The following is a 15,419-nucleotide window of genomic DNA, read 5'->3' as shown; positions in this document are numbered from 1 at the left end:
TTTACCACCTACACGTCTTGAAGATCATAAAATAGGCTTAATCCCAAGTTCTCAACCACCATGTAAAGCACCTTATAGACACAATCTGATTGAACAAAAAGAAATCCAAGCACAAGTCGAAGAACTGTTGAACCGAAGACTTATTAGGCCTACTAGTTCTTCTTTTGGTGCACATATCCTATTAGTTAATAAGAAAAATAATACCTATAGGATGTGCATTGACTATCGTGCCCTAAACAAGATCACTGTTAAGAATAGATATCTGATCCCTAGGGTAGACGACCTCATGGATAAACTATAAGGAGCCACTATTTTTAGTAAGATAAATCTCAAATCTAGATATCATCAAGTACGATTGGATACACCTGATATTTTCAAGACTGCATTTAGAACTCAATTTGGTCATTATGAATTTCTTATTATGTCTTTCGATTTGACCAATGCACCAACTACATTCAATCGTATGATGAGTCGTATATTTTTGAAGTATCAAAATTGTGTAATTGTTTTCTTTGATGATATATTGGTTTTCAGTAAGAATGAGAATGAGCATTGTGAACATCTATCTTTGGTTTTTAAATTTTTGAAAGAGAATCAATTATATGCTAACCGTGACAAGAGCAAATTTTTCCAAACCCAAATTGAATACTTAGGTCACATTGTTTATTCTGATGGTATTCGTGTTGATCCTAAAAAGATAGAGACAATTTTAAATTGGCCAATCCCTAAAAATCTACATGAGTTATGTTCTTTCTTAGATCTTGCCAGCTTTTATAGAACATTTGTGAGAAATTTTTCATTGCTTGCATTGCCTTTAACGAAATTGTTAAAGAAAGTGTTGTATATCATCGGTCTGACAACCAACAAAAGTCTTTTGATTTATTGAAACATGCTTTAACATATGCACCTGTTTTGCAATTACCTGATTTTAATCGACCATTCTTCCTAGTAGTCACTGATGCTAGCAATCAGGAATAGGAGTTGTCCTCATGCAAGATTCACATCCCATAGCCTATTCTAGTTGCAAACTTAAACCCTTTGAACTGAAGTATTCCACATATGATAAAGAATTATTAGCTATAGTTCAAGCCTTACGTCAATGGAGACACTATCTAATGGGATCTGAATTTATGATCAAAACTGACCAACAAAGTATCAAACATCTCATTAGTCAGCCATAAATTTTTTACCATCATATTAAATGGGATGCTTTCATTCAAAATTTTCATCCACTTATCCAATATCAACCCCAAAGAGAAAATGTTGTTGCCGATGCATTGAGTAGAAAACCAAGTATCCATAATATTTCTATTCTATCTCTTAATTCCCTTATTCCTATGAAGGATACCTATGACCATGACCCCAGTTTTCAAGCTGATTGGAACAAATTAGTTGCTAATAGCTGGATTCCAATTGATTCTTTGTCGTATTCTGATGGATTTATGTTTTATGAGAAAAGATTGTGAGTCATTGTTCCATTTAGATCATTTGTGTTACACGAAATCCATTGTCCTCCGTATCAAGGCTATAGAGGTATTATTTCCACTTTAAGAATAATGGTTGAAGATTTTTATTGGCCACAAATGGAATCTGACATTTCTAACTTTGTTTTGAGTGTTTAATTTGCCAAAGAGTCAAGAGACACCATGGTAAGCAATATGGTTTGTTAATGCCTTTACCAATTCCTGAACGACCATGGAAACATATTTCAATGGATTTTATGATTGTTTTGCCTAACACACAAGCTAATCATGATATGATTTGGACTATAGTAGATCGATTTAGCAAACAAGCATATTTCTTACCATGCAATAAAACATTAACTGCATCTCAAGCTACACAATTGTTTTTGAAGACTGTTTTCACTAACCATAGTTTGCCGAAAGTTATTATTTCTGATCATGATTCTAGATTCTATAATAATTTTTGGACTACTTTGTTTGCTAATTTGGGTACTAAGATTGATTTCTCATCTACATTCCATCCTGAAACCAATGGGCAAATAGAAGCTACTTACAATACAATTCTAGATCTTTTGCATGCATACACAATTTTAAAACCACAAACATGGGATACATACTTGCATCTACTTCAATTTTCATACAATAATACACCACACACCGCTACACAAAAAGCACATTTTGAAATCATTTATGGACATAGATTTCCTACACCTGTTACATCATTGTCAAATAAAATTAAAGTTGTTGATGACATGCCAATACACATGCTACTATTTTTGTTCAAGTTAAAGATATGATTGTGAAAGCCCAGTAATCATATACTAAACAAGCTAATAAGAAAAGAAAAGCCACAAGTTTCAATGTTGATGATTATGTGTGGTTACGCATTGAAAAGAGACAATTGCAAAGTGTTGAGAAACACCCTGTTGTTAAGTTAGCACCTAAATTTTATGGACCTTTCAAAATAATTCATAAGATCAATGACAATGCATTTAAATTAGAACTATCCCAACATTGGAAGATCCATAATACTTTTCACATCAGTTTACTACGACCTTTTAGAGGCCAATTACTTGTCCACCCTGTCTATGAAAACCCTCATTTGTTAGAAGAAGAAACAGAAATCCTTGAACATGAAACTATTCTAGACACCGACTTTATGACCACTAGAACTGGCCGTAGATATTCTAGATATTTGGTTAAGTTTAAAAATCATCCTATTGAAGAAGCCCAATAGATGCACACTCACGAACCTAAGTGCTTACCCCTCACTGCTCGCTCCACATTAAGCTAATAGTAATTGAGGATAATTGCTATCGTTCAAAGCTATTTATTTATTTTGTAGCTAAAGACTACTAGATATTCACTTTTGTGGGTTTTATCTTATTATTTTCTAACAATTGTGAATGCTTCAGTTGATATGTAGAGTAGGCAACAATGGCATTGGGCGATGGCATGTATTCAGATTATCTAGAAAATTTATTATTTTTGATGGGCGCGCGTCTTATTACTAAAGGTGTGACATCAATATTTATTTAGGCACGCTTATTTATTAAAGCGCTGGACAAACATTTATTATTTTGTATACGTATAGACGCTTAGTTTAAATATTTCATTATTAGACATTGTATTTGGACATAGCTCGATTTTTGGATGCCCAAACGCTTTATTCTTTATTTGGGAAAAAACAAACACAAAAGCCAAAAGCATGCTAATTGTAAATTGGGCTATTTTTTAGCTTGGAGATTAATAAATTTATAAATACATGCCTTGTGAAGCGCTCACACAAGGCATGGGGGGAGATTGCACCCAATTTGTCTTTTTGTCTCATGTCGTGCAAACCTTTCTTCTTACTTATGAGCTTTTGTCGAGTTCTTTATCCTTGGGGCCTTTCAGCATTCACTAAGCGCGCATACAACATCCGATTTACATGCCACACATGTTGAATTCAAGGTCAATATACTGACCAATAATCGAACTTCTAAAGTAGAAACATCTGTTTGGCCAATTGGTGAATGGCATTTTATTGCTTAACTACATAAATTAGAGCAAAACGATCCACATGGAATGGATATCCCAGTAAATAATGCATCAACTTCTTAACATAAAAGATGATGCCAAGGAACTATATTTGTGTAACTAAGTAATAGAGACAATCTTTGACTTGCATAGTAGATAGGCCTAAACTGCCCATTGAAACTTTATTGTATCAAGACACTACCAATGGAAATATTTGAAACATCTACAAAGATGTGAAACTCCTTCCAATCTGAGTGAACCAAAGGCTTTGGAAAGCATAAGATGTAGTTGGTGAAAAGCTAGATCACAATAAAAACAATGCTCAACAAATGGATGGCCTGATTCAAAGGAATTGCCACACATGCCAAGAGTCAAAGTTGGCAACCATTCCATGGCCTACACAATGAATCTCAATATTGCATTTGGTGTGGCTATTCCTATGCTTGCATGATGGTAGGCACTTTTACAAATCCATTGCTATGCAATCCTATGAAATAACATGACCAAGAAGCATTACTCCTTTGACAAAAAAAGCATTTCATGGTTCAAGCTAGCTATGCTTTCGAAGACTTAGCTAAGCACAATTGTAGGTGACTTAGATGCAAACTAGCCCTTTCAAATACACAAAAGTCAACAAGAAGCACACACACATGAAATTTATATGTATCTCTTGCATGTTGTGCCATAAAGAGGTAGGTTCATTCTTTAGGGCAAACCACATTATTGTAAAAATGAAGACTGTAAGTTGTAATGATAATTGTCTTTGGATGAATCCCTAGGTCATTCAAACTTGATTAAAGCTACTGCAATTATCCAAAAAAGAGTGCATTTCATGTATGACCACTTCATGGGTTTGATGGCTTGAGTCACCCTATCCCATGGTCACCAATGAGAGGCGTGACAAGGCGCCAAAACTAAAGCAGAAAATAAAAGCATTTGTGGTAAAAATAAGAGACGCTAGAGTTTTCTAAGCAAAAGCAAGTGGCCCAAAATGCATTGGAAACGTTTATTTGTTAATTGAAGTTTGATAAACAACCCATTTAAAGAGGTGCAACTTTAGCATTACAAAGCAACTACTTGATTTAGAGGCCAAAAATAGCATCCAAGAGGCCAAATTAGTTAAAAACGATGCCAGAAACATGGTTGCACCTTTAGATCTCGAATTTGAGCTCATTTATCCCTCTAGTTTTAGTAAAATCACTTGTTGAAAATTTATTAATTAAAGGTCAAAGGGGCTAAAAAGCTCAAATTCTTCACGATTTTTTTTTGCTGTATTTTTTTCAGTGCCCCTTCATTTCCCATAAAAATAGAGACTTGCAATTGTTCGAATGAGAAAAAGCACACTTGGCCATGGAATTCTAACTTTTTTTCTCTTAATCACCATAGGAAGCATGAAAAATTATGTATTCTATCAAAATATCACTTTTTAGTATTTCTCTCTCCTGTTTCTCTCTCACCATAGTGGATGTTTATACATGCTGAGAGGAAGAGGAAGAGGAAGAAGGGGTACCGAAATGTGATACGATGTAAGTAATGGAACAAGCAAGTGCGGAGGTGGTTGTTAGCAGCTATATGGAGTATCAGAGTTGCCTAAGCAATCTCGAAATCATAAAAAACAAAGCAATTTTATAGAATATTTTATGGTAAGTATCGTTTTATTTGAAATCGAAAAAAATGAATAGTACATGTATATGTAAAGCATTCTCTCTTAGAAAAAATTAAACAAATATTTTCTAAATGTTTGATCAATGTTTATTCTATAATAATAATTGGTTTTTAAAAGGCGTTTGTATAAGTAAAATCGAGCAACATTGCAAAAAATGGGATTTTAAGGGGAATTAAATGATTAGATAGATCCCAATATCGTGGAATAATAAATATACATTTGTGCAATGTTTGTACAGGTTCCACGACATGGAGATTTCTTTAGCGTGGCCTCATATTGTGTGTTAAGGTGCATTCCTATGCAATTTTTCTCATTTCACCACATACTTAAGAATATGACAATGCTTGCAACATTTGTTGATGGGGATGGTGAGAAGGAAAAAATAAGACCAAATGTGTTGATTTTCTTATCTTTTTCCTATGCATATAGGTTAGATTTTTGTGTATGTAAAAAGACAATATCATGAGTTTTCTTGGTGCTATCTTCTACATTGCTAACAATATGTACGGTGAAAAGCATGAAAATATATGATTACATGCATGGAGTATGATGCTATTTTTCTTTTGTTTGTGCACTTTAGAGCATTTCACCTTGCATGGAAGGAGCATAAAATTATGGTATCAAAATAAACCTCTTGGATGCATAGCAATTGCTTATAAAAAAACATATGTCGACCCATGCAGAGTGAAATAGGATCCCTAGCCATAGGTTAGTGTTTTTATTCTTAGGGAAAAGATTGTGTGAGGTTATGAAAAGTCTCTTGAAATGATAAATATCAAGAGAGAGGTATGTTATGATGTTCTATATGTTTCGGACATCACATCTTAGGGTCAATCCTTGGGGTGTAGGAGAGCCGCAATAAGGGCCATAGCAGTTGACTGGGGGGTGCTCTTTATGTATGTGATTCAAGGTGAGATAGTCACTTGTGTATGGGAAACTCCTTTGCTTGGAGTTAGGAGGGGTAATTAGTTGAACCACAATCCAAAATTGCATTTACAAATGCAACAGTTTTAAGAATCATTTGTAGTACCCATACGCTCTTAGACGTGAGGCCATGTGGGGTCATTTGTCATGTTTATGAGCCCAGCTAGACCTATGAGAGCTAGTGTCAGGGGTCCATTTTTTAGATCCCAACACCACTCTCTTGTCAATGAGGTTGCTAGTTTCCATTCTTGGTTTCTTTTGTGTTCAGGTACATACTACACTCATTTGTTTTTTACTCCATTATAAAAATGTTTTTTATGCTCTTCAAATGTGCTTGGTTTTTTTTTTGAAATAATAAATATGGTGAAAGGATTAAAAGCTGACAAAGAGGAAGCACCCTAGTAGCTAATGCCATTCCATTACAATGATTGCCCATATTCAAAGATACCTAATGGATCCTAACATGGTCAAATCAGTAAGAACAAGTTGGATAAGTTGCTCCAAGTTGAGTTCATTACTCGAGTGGATTGAACATACTGGATTTTCCTATAGTTATTATCCCAAAAAATGGAAAAAGAAAAAAGAAACTTGTGTGGACTAAAGAAAGCTTAATGAGGTTGCAATTCCAAACCCCTTTTCTTTAGTCCATGATTATGTGAACTAGAGGAAGAGTAACAATGCAGTAATGTTGGGCCCTTTTCCTTTAGTCCATGTTTGTGTGGACTAAAGGAAGCGTAATGAGGCAATAACTCCAAACTCTCCTTTGCCACTCTTAGAGGTATTCTAAATAGCAAGCATCAAGCTACTTCAAATAAAGTGCACAACATAACACATGACATGACTCTCACTTGTAGAGGAAGCTCACGCTCAACCACCACCAAGACCCACAGACCACTTATTGCTTCAAGAGTTTCAATCGAGCACAAATGGCTATCTCTCACCTAGCCGATGTGCCTTCGATCCTAGAGGGTGTAACGAGCTTACCTTGATGCTTGAATGAGTAGCCTCCTCTCTCAAGCAAGCCGGTAGCTCCACAATTTGTGATGCGAACTCAAGCATCCTCAAGCCTCCACCTCCAAGCTCCATCCTCCATAGTCGTGCGCAATACAAGAGAAGAGAAGAAGAAGAGAGGAGATGATGGAGAGCTTCTTTTCCAAGATCCCTCACCCTCACACTCTCACATTCCCTATCTCAAGCACACACACAAGCAAGCAAGAAGGTGAGAAGAAGGGAAGAATAAGAGTCCACTTTAGCCACACACCAAAGAATGGGCTTCTCATTTACTTTTTGAGTTTATATGCAAAACCCTTATCCCTTTGGGCACCCATCCCCTTTTTTACATGATTGGCCATTATGGCAAGGTCCTCTTTTCCCATTCCCTTCTAGTTGCCCTTTCTCTTTACCTAAGTCCATCTACCCTTTACAATTTGCACAGGAGAGAGCCCGGTGCTCTTTTACAAAAGATATAGGGGCACCTTTGCAAAAAAAAAGTGTGCTTTTGCCTCAAACTTAGCTTTTGAGGCTGCCCTTGTGCTTTTGGTCATTTCCCTTCCTGCTTCTTCCTTTGTGTTTGCATTTTTCCCTGGACTTCTTTTTCTTCGTCTTGAACTGGGGTTAACATTACCCCCCTCCTAAAAGAGTGCCAGTCCCATGGCATTTGCATGTCTATGTTAATGAGGGCTCAGCGATCTGAAGGGTGGTTGGTGAGTTGATGATGGTGAGGCCTCTTGGGGGTTAGTCATTGGAGAGAAGATGATCAAAATGTTGAGGGGGCAGAGGCCAATAATGGTTAGAGTGGATGATGGGGCCTCTGAAGTTAGTGGTTTAGCACATTTGTTTGTACCTGAAAAGAAAAGAAGTGTGCTATCTAGGGGAAGTGTCTACCTTACCATGTGGTGCATTGTACTCATGCTAGTGGAACTAGGAGCTAGGTGAGCCTCGGTATTGTCCCACACTTGAGAACCCAATTCATGCATAAGGAAGGTGCAGTGGGTGCGGCTTAGGGAGACAGGTCTAACCATATAGGCAAGTGTGACCGCCTTAGGTACGTCCTGCCCTTAATGTGCCTTAAGTCGTGATGTAGGGATTCAAAATGAGCTATGGGGTTAGGGACGGAGCCGGTCAGCCAACCGAATCTACGGACGCACCTAACTTGAGAACCCCTAGGTGCAGTGGTTGTGGCATATGTGCAATGAGGTGATTTGATTGCTTTTATTGTGATTTCCTTCTCATTTCTTTGCTTTTTCCTTTTTTTTTCGTTTCTTTTTCTTTTTCTATTTTGAATTACATAAATATGAAGAGAAGCTAGTCTTTGTCATCCAAGTGGTTTTTGGGGCTTAAGAGATTTTTCAAGGAATTTCTAGCTCTGCATGTACCCCTTGAAGTTCAGATGTACTTGGAGAGTGGTGATGGAAAGAAATGGATGATTGCAACAGGTGAAGCAGCTATCATTCATATCTTCTATGAGGGCGCTAATTAAAAAGAGGGGAGTAGAGCAGCTCACATAATTAATTTAGCCATAGTGCAGCTGTCTATGCCATTGGGATAAAAAAAGAGTGCTAGGAGGCGGTGCTCTTGTGGTGTTGGATCCTGCCTTAATAGTATCTTGAGCAACCTAAGATAGTACACGTGGTGATGAAAGCGGGATCAAGGCAAGAAGAGAATTCATTGATGAAGCGGACTATTGAGTCGTACAGGTCTCCTGTTGTGAAAACTAAGACTTCTTCGGGTTTAGTAGCATTCGCATTATAGATCCATGGAAAGTCGTATTTGTCATGGATGCTTGGATTAAAATCCACTCCTACCTTTCTTGGACATGGCATGAAAGTTATGTCATTCCTTTCGAAGGATAGGGTGTTACAAAATGCCATCCAGGAGTCCATGTTTACATCCAAAATGCACCTTCTCCACTTTGGTTGGTATTCATAGCCCTTGACTACTCTGGGCACTTCAAAAACTTTGTTCTGCCAAAAATCTGTGTCCTCTATCCCCCATAAGGTAGGGTTATGTGCCCTCATTGTGATATCCATTTGTCTCCTAGCCTACTCTCAATATTGATTACCTCTTCCACCACCACTGGCAGTACTCTGCCCAAGTTGATGGGAAATCAGAAATTAAAGTCGAAGGGCAGTTCTTCCTCTTGAGGTCCCATCTCAAAACTTATTCATGCCTCTTCCTCTTGTTTGTCCTCGTGTTATGATTCCTTTGCGAACCCTAGGGCATCCACTTCTTGTGGGGTCAAGCCTGCCCTTAGTAGATAACTCCTCTGTCCTACGAAGCTAAGGCAGACACCCATCAGTTGCGCTGGCATATGCAATCCTACTCTTAGGGCCTTGAGAGCAATACCCAGCTTCTTCTTTAATGGTTCAACAGCCTTCCCTTCTTTTGTTTGAGTGATATCTAGGGTTGTGTTCAGGAAGGCACATTGTTGGGTCTCTAGGCTCACTTGAGCGGCATCTGCCTTGCTCCCTATCGACACTTTATCTCCTTCTACACGGGCCAAATGGCACAACAAGTCCTTGACTCTTCTTTCATTCAAATTAGTCTAATCCTCTACTCTTCTTTTCATTTCTTTCAAACTCTCCCCTTGCCTTTGAGCCAAGATTATGAGGCTTTGCTCTTGATCTTCAATCTCTCTCTACAACCTCTTTTGCTCCTCCTACCCCAAGGCTACCTCCTTTTTCAAAATTTCTATCTGCACTTGATACCTTCATGCCCTTTCCTCTCTTGTTTATTCTAGCATTTCTGTGGCATCTTGGATATTCTTCATTTCTTCCTATAGCTCTTCATACAACCGTGCCAGCTCCTCGATGCATTGTTGCATCCTCACTGGGCCCCGTTTCTCCTTAGCTAGCCTTGCCTTTGTTGAAAGATAAGCATAGGAACTCTCCCTACATTAGAGAGGATAAGGGTAGCTAGGTGTAAAAGGGTTGGAGGACAGGGGAAACCCTAACCCTATCTCCTCCAGTGGCTAGATAAACAGCCTAAAGTACACGCTCAATGCAAAGGAGAGTGTACTAGTTGTACTTTGAGCAACTAACTAAACAAGATCTTGTCTTGTACTTGAGCTCTCTCTCTCCCTCTTGTGCACACTCTCTCAAGCCTCTAACTCTAATTTGCAATATGGTATTAGAGGCTTCTCTGATCTCTTCAGCTTCCTATAACATCAGCTTCACTAAGTGCACGTGATTTTTCCATCATCTTCATCTTTTACCTCTTGCCACCATAGCCAGCCAGACCCCCTAACCTTGGAGGAGCTGATGTGAGCAATAGAAACAGTTTCAGCTTCTGATTTCTTATGGAGATCTTCTCCCTAGCTCAAGAACATGAGCTACAGATGAGTGCTTATAAGCACTAAGGCACATTGCTCAATCAGTATTGCTGCTGGTATTTACAAAATATGAATGTTTTTCATCAAAAAATTAAAACAACTGAGTACTTTACTTCATGTTGTAAGGCCATGTGTACAATTATAACCACATAGACCATCATACACTAAAATTGTATTGCATATCTTGTGTGACTTTTTTCAAGTACACTAGTCAATGAAATCAGAGGGATGAGTGTCATTGTACTCTCCTCGGAATTATCAGCAACAAGCATTGAAATCATAGTCTGTCCTTGTTTGACACAAGGTTCATCCACTAAGCCATACCACAAGGAGGAGCCAGAAGTCCAATCTAGGTTCATATCATTGAAGCCTAAAAAGACCATTAAACCTTGGAAGAAGACTGCACACAAGAAAGGACCACCCAAATCATATTTTGAAATATTACACGTATGATTTTTAGCCTTTTTCCTCATTACAACTTTAATATCAATTGTTTGATTTGCTTCCGCATTCAGTGGCAAGGTTGTAAGGGACTAGGCACTACCCTTGTTCTAACAAGTGGTAAGACCTTCCCAATGGCCACAACATATGTTCCTCAAATTCGAAAATTTAATGGAAAAGATTTCCATCCTTGGCAGGTTTTGATCAAATACAAAATGATGGAAAGAGGATACTGGCCCTTCATACGAGGAATCGAAGTAATTGACCCATCTAATCCCCTTGATGTAGAAGATGATGAATGGGCTCAGGCCATCATCATGCTTCATTTAGATGAATCCTAATTCATCACATTGAACAGCTCTTAATTGCAAAAGAAAAATGGGATGAGTTTGAAAGGCTCTATGGTGCTACAGGGAAGAACTCCAAGATATTTCTCAAGATTGAGTTTTTTAGCTTGGAATACAAACAGGGAAAATATCTAAGCAAGTTCATTCCACATATGAAGGGGCTTATGGCACAACTTGCCTCTGTTCAGGAACCTATCCATGATGAAGATGCCATTGCCATAGTCTGTGAAGAAGACCTTTCCAACCCTTGTGACTGCCCTAACTAATATCCCGAACCCAACTTTAGCAAGTACCATCCAGTCATGCCTGGATGAAGAGAAGAGAAACCATATTGAAGGGTCTTCAACATTTACTTTATGTGAGCAAGTGTTAGTTCATACAAATTCTACTAAGTGCTCCTTTTGTCACAAAAAGGGGCATATTATGAGCAATTGTTGGAAGAAATATTTTTACAAAATGAAGTGTAATAAATGCAAAAAGACCAGGTATATCACCAGTAAGTGTCTTGGTGTTCCAGAAGTACCTAAGGAATTGGAGGTCAACTTTGCCTCCCAATCCACAGGTGACTGACTCTTTTGAGTCTTGTAACACTCTCTACCTATAATCTTTTCTTGTAGCCTAATTTATAAAGGAAGCAGTCTGTTCATTTCAAAAAAATTATGACACTTTTCCTCAATCACAAGTTGATTTTCATCCACTCTTTTCCGCTTTTGGGCATTGATTGAGGCTTTTTTCCTTGTATGTCTCATTTACCTTACATGTTTGATTCCCCTTACCCCCTCCCCCTTGGAATTGAGAAGAATCCTTCCTAGGATGAAGATTTAAGAGGTCAAGGGCATTCAACGTGTGCTCGTAGTGTTTTACTTTCACATGAGCCAAGCATAGAAGTTCGGATTGTATTCTAGATCAGCATAGTGATCCATGTCGAAAGGACGGATGCCTACTTGAGTGATGTAGGTGAGAACATTCGTGAGGAAGTCACTAGAGTCATTCGATAGAAATGCGTAACTCCTCCTTGGTTGTCATCAGAATTCGATCTAAATACGAGTGGGTCAGGAGGTTCTCTTCTAGGGGTCGGTTATGAATGGTGGTCAACACCCTGTGGGAGGTTGAAGCCACATAAGTGGGGTCATACTTTGAGGCTTTGATTGCCCATTGTTGCTCCATGTTGGTCATGATTTGGTAGCCCTCTTGCTCCCATGGAACTTGGAGAGCATACCATTTCCTCAAGAAAGAGGAGTCGTTGTCAGCAAGTTGCTTCAGCTCCTCAATTTCCTAGTCGGTGGCAAGGACTATGCTCTTGTCATAAGACATAATGAGGCATCGTTCTCGTGTGTGTTCTCGGGATATCTCAGTGGTAATTAATTCCTTGGCTGCATGGGGAGCCTTAACAAACACGAATTTGGATTCCTCCCATGAGCAAGGCATCGTACATACCTTTGTTGCTAAAGGCTCGTCCAAAGGCCTAGGTCTAGTCGATCATAGCTTTTAGCAAGTGTGGTAAATGTGGCGTCCAATCATCAAAGGTAGAAAATCAAGTCATCCCCTGCATTTTTAGCAAAGTCTGCGGACAATGTGAGAATTGATCTTCGTTCATAAGAGGGTCTAAGGCCTCTAGTAGGTGGTTGGGGTTTGACAGTACTAGATAACTCAGCAGCTGATGGTTGTGGCTTTGGTTATTCTTGATGGTGCGGTTGAGTCATTTCAGCTTGGCTTGTGATCCAAATATAATGCTACTAAACACTGGTGAGGTCTTAGGGGCACTACCAAGACTAGGTTGAGGTAGTGTGTGAGTAGCAACCTGCTGCAACTTTGGTTGATAGACTTGTTTAGTCTGTGTCGGCTTATGCGCTTGAGGCTTTATGGGCTTCGCAGCAACCTAAGTTGTTTGTGGCATTGGGGCATTTTTTGTCACATAGCTTGGTGTGGTCAAGATTGCAGGTGACATTTGAGTAGTGCCCTTGGTCATCTTGGCTATAGGTACCCATATCCATGCATCACCCTTGTAATATCATTGCGTTTGCAATAAGATTTTAAGGACCCATCACTACTTGACCACTTGTCGATGCCTATAGTTCTTTCTCTATCTCCTAGGTTTCGAATATGAGTTCATAGCCTTGTGAGATCGTGATTGTGTGCTTTTAGGTGGTGGCCCTTGATGTTTAGCATCCATTTGAATTGCAGTGCATGGGCCTTAGCTTTGATTTCGGCGGTTTGCTGGATTTGAGGTTTGACGGGTTGTGACGATTTACAACCCCCTTGCTTAGGCTTGGCGGTGGATTGCTCTACCAGTGGCTTTGCAGGCTTTGATGGAGCCACACTACCCTTGTGCTGAAAGCTGTGACTATACATATGTTGTGAATGGCTAGATGAATGCGATCTGATTGGTAATCGACATTACAAAGTGTTTGCTTTTTAAATGTACATCCTAATAGCGATTCCATACCTACATTCTTCGCATTTGGCACCACATAAAAGATCATTGGTATGCTTTCAAACTCAATAGAGACTGCAACCTTGTGCTTTCCCAGAAGTGTTAGGAAAAAGAAGGACTCTATTGGTAGAATTGCTTTAGTTCCATAGGTCAACTTGAAAGGAGTCTATCCTACAGCCATTTTATAGGATGTTCATCGATAGGCCCATAAGGCTACCATTAGTTTGTTATCCCAATCATTGCGCAAAGTAGATACTACTTTGGTCAAGACGTTCACTAAGATTTTATCAGTAGACTCAACCTGGCCATTCGCCTAAGGCTAGTAAGGTGAGGATTTTCGATGGATGATTAGGAAGGTGGATAGGAGGTGAGAGATCACTTCATTGATGAAGTGCGTGCACCTTAATCACTAACCAGTTCAATGGGATAGCCAAATTGCGATATCACTTACTCCCATAGGAACTTAGCTGTGGTCCTAGCATTGTTTTTCCTTGTGGCTCGTGCTTCCACCCATTTTATGAGGTAATCGGTTGCAACAATGATTTACTTGACCTGCAAGTACTATGCTACGGGACTAATAGGCCCAATAAAGTCAATCCCCTGCTTCTCGAATGGTTTTCTTGCAATGATTAGACTTAACTCCATTTTGTACTTGCGAATAGGTACATTGGTTTGTTAGCACTCATCACAGTGCACTTGACAAATCGTGCTACGTCTCGAAAAAGAGTAGGCCACCTTGTGGGCAGTCGTGTCTCTACTGAAATGTCCTCTTGCAATCCTACTGTGTGCCTCTGCAAGTATGTTATGCATTTCATGCTCGCACACACATCTTTGTAGCAACCCGTCTTGCCCTAACCTATAGGGTTGACCTACTATCAGTTGGTAGGGTTGTATTTTAAGGATGAGTCGCCTAAGTTGGGCTTTTTCAATGGGTATTTCAAGCACTCCATGCTCAAGCACTTGGACTATATCTTTTGCCTAGCATAGCATCAAGTCATCTCTAAACAAATCTCTCTTTTATGAGACATGTTAAATATATGCGCATTTGGCAATTCGTCTACGATGCCATGTCTAGCGGCTTCTTCAATGGGTATGCTGTTGGGGTAAAGGCACCTCCGCCATGCTATCCCATGTATTACTACACTGACAGTACCCGCCACTGCACACTGCAGGTGGCGGGCGTCCGTCACGTCACTTTATTCTTTACATTCATTTTAGTGACTAGTAAATAAAGGAAGGCCCGGTCACACATTGTGACTGTTGGAGTTCCCATTTATTGTCTCTCTCTTTCTTGCTCTTGCTCTCCCGCCATAGCTCGTGTGTAAGCTTCGATCCTTCTCACCTTTCAACTGGTATCAGAGCTTGGCTTCCTCTTGCTCGAGCTTGACTCGATGCTTCTCTACCTTCGCATCAACTCCCTTCACGCATTGGGTCTCCATCCCGGTAGCCATAGCCGATCTCCCGAGCTTCCGACACTCCCCGGCTTCCCTAGCTCCCTCTCGACATTGTTGGGCTTCTTCAGGGCCTTGCCCTTAAGGTATTGTATCAGAGTTTGAAGGGTTTTACTTCAGTTCTCAATTTTAAATAGGTGGAAGAAGAGGGGCAGCCATCATTTGAAGCTTCAATCTCCATATCTCCCTTACCCTTTGCTTTGGGCATTCATGGCTTTGTTGTATGCCCTCTTTAGGGCCTCTTTGAGCCTCCCATCCACAACAACATTGCCACATGGAGCAGCCACTTTCCAGGACAGCTTGCGCTGAATTTGCGCCAGATTTCTGCCTGCCTACTCATCAAG

This window comes from Lygodium microphyllum, chromosome 14, assembly GCF_053477565.2.
Source record: "Lygodium microphyllum isolate KBCC chromosome 14, Lygodium_microphyllum_v1.1.10, whole genome shotgun sequence".
NCBI classification, from domain to species: domain Eukaryota; kingdom Viridiplantae; phylum Streptophyta; class Polypodiopsida; order Schizaeales; family Lygodiaceae; genus Lygodium; species Lygodium microphyllum.
The sequence above is the reverse complement of the archived record's forward strand: the minus strand, read 5'-3'. Positions refer to the sequence as shown.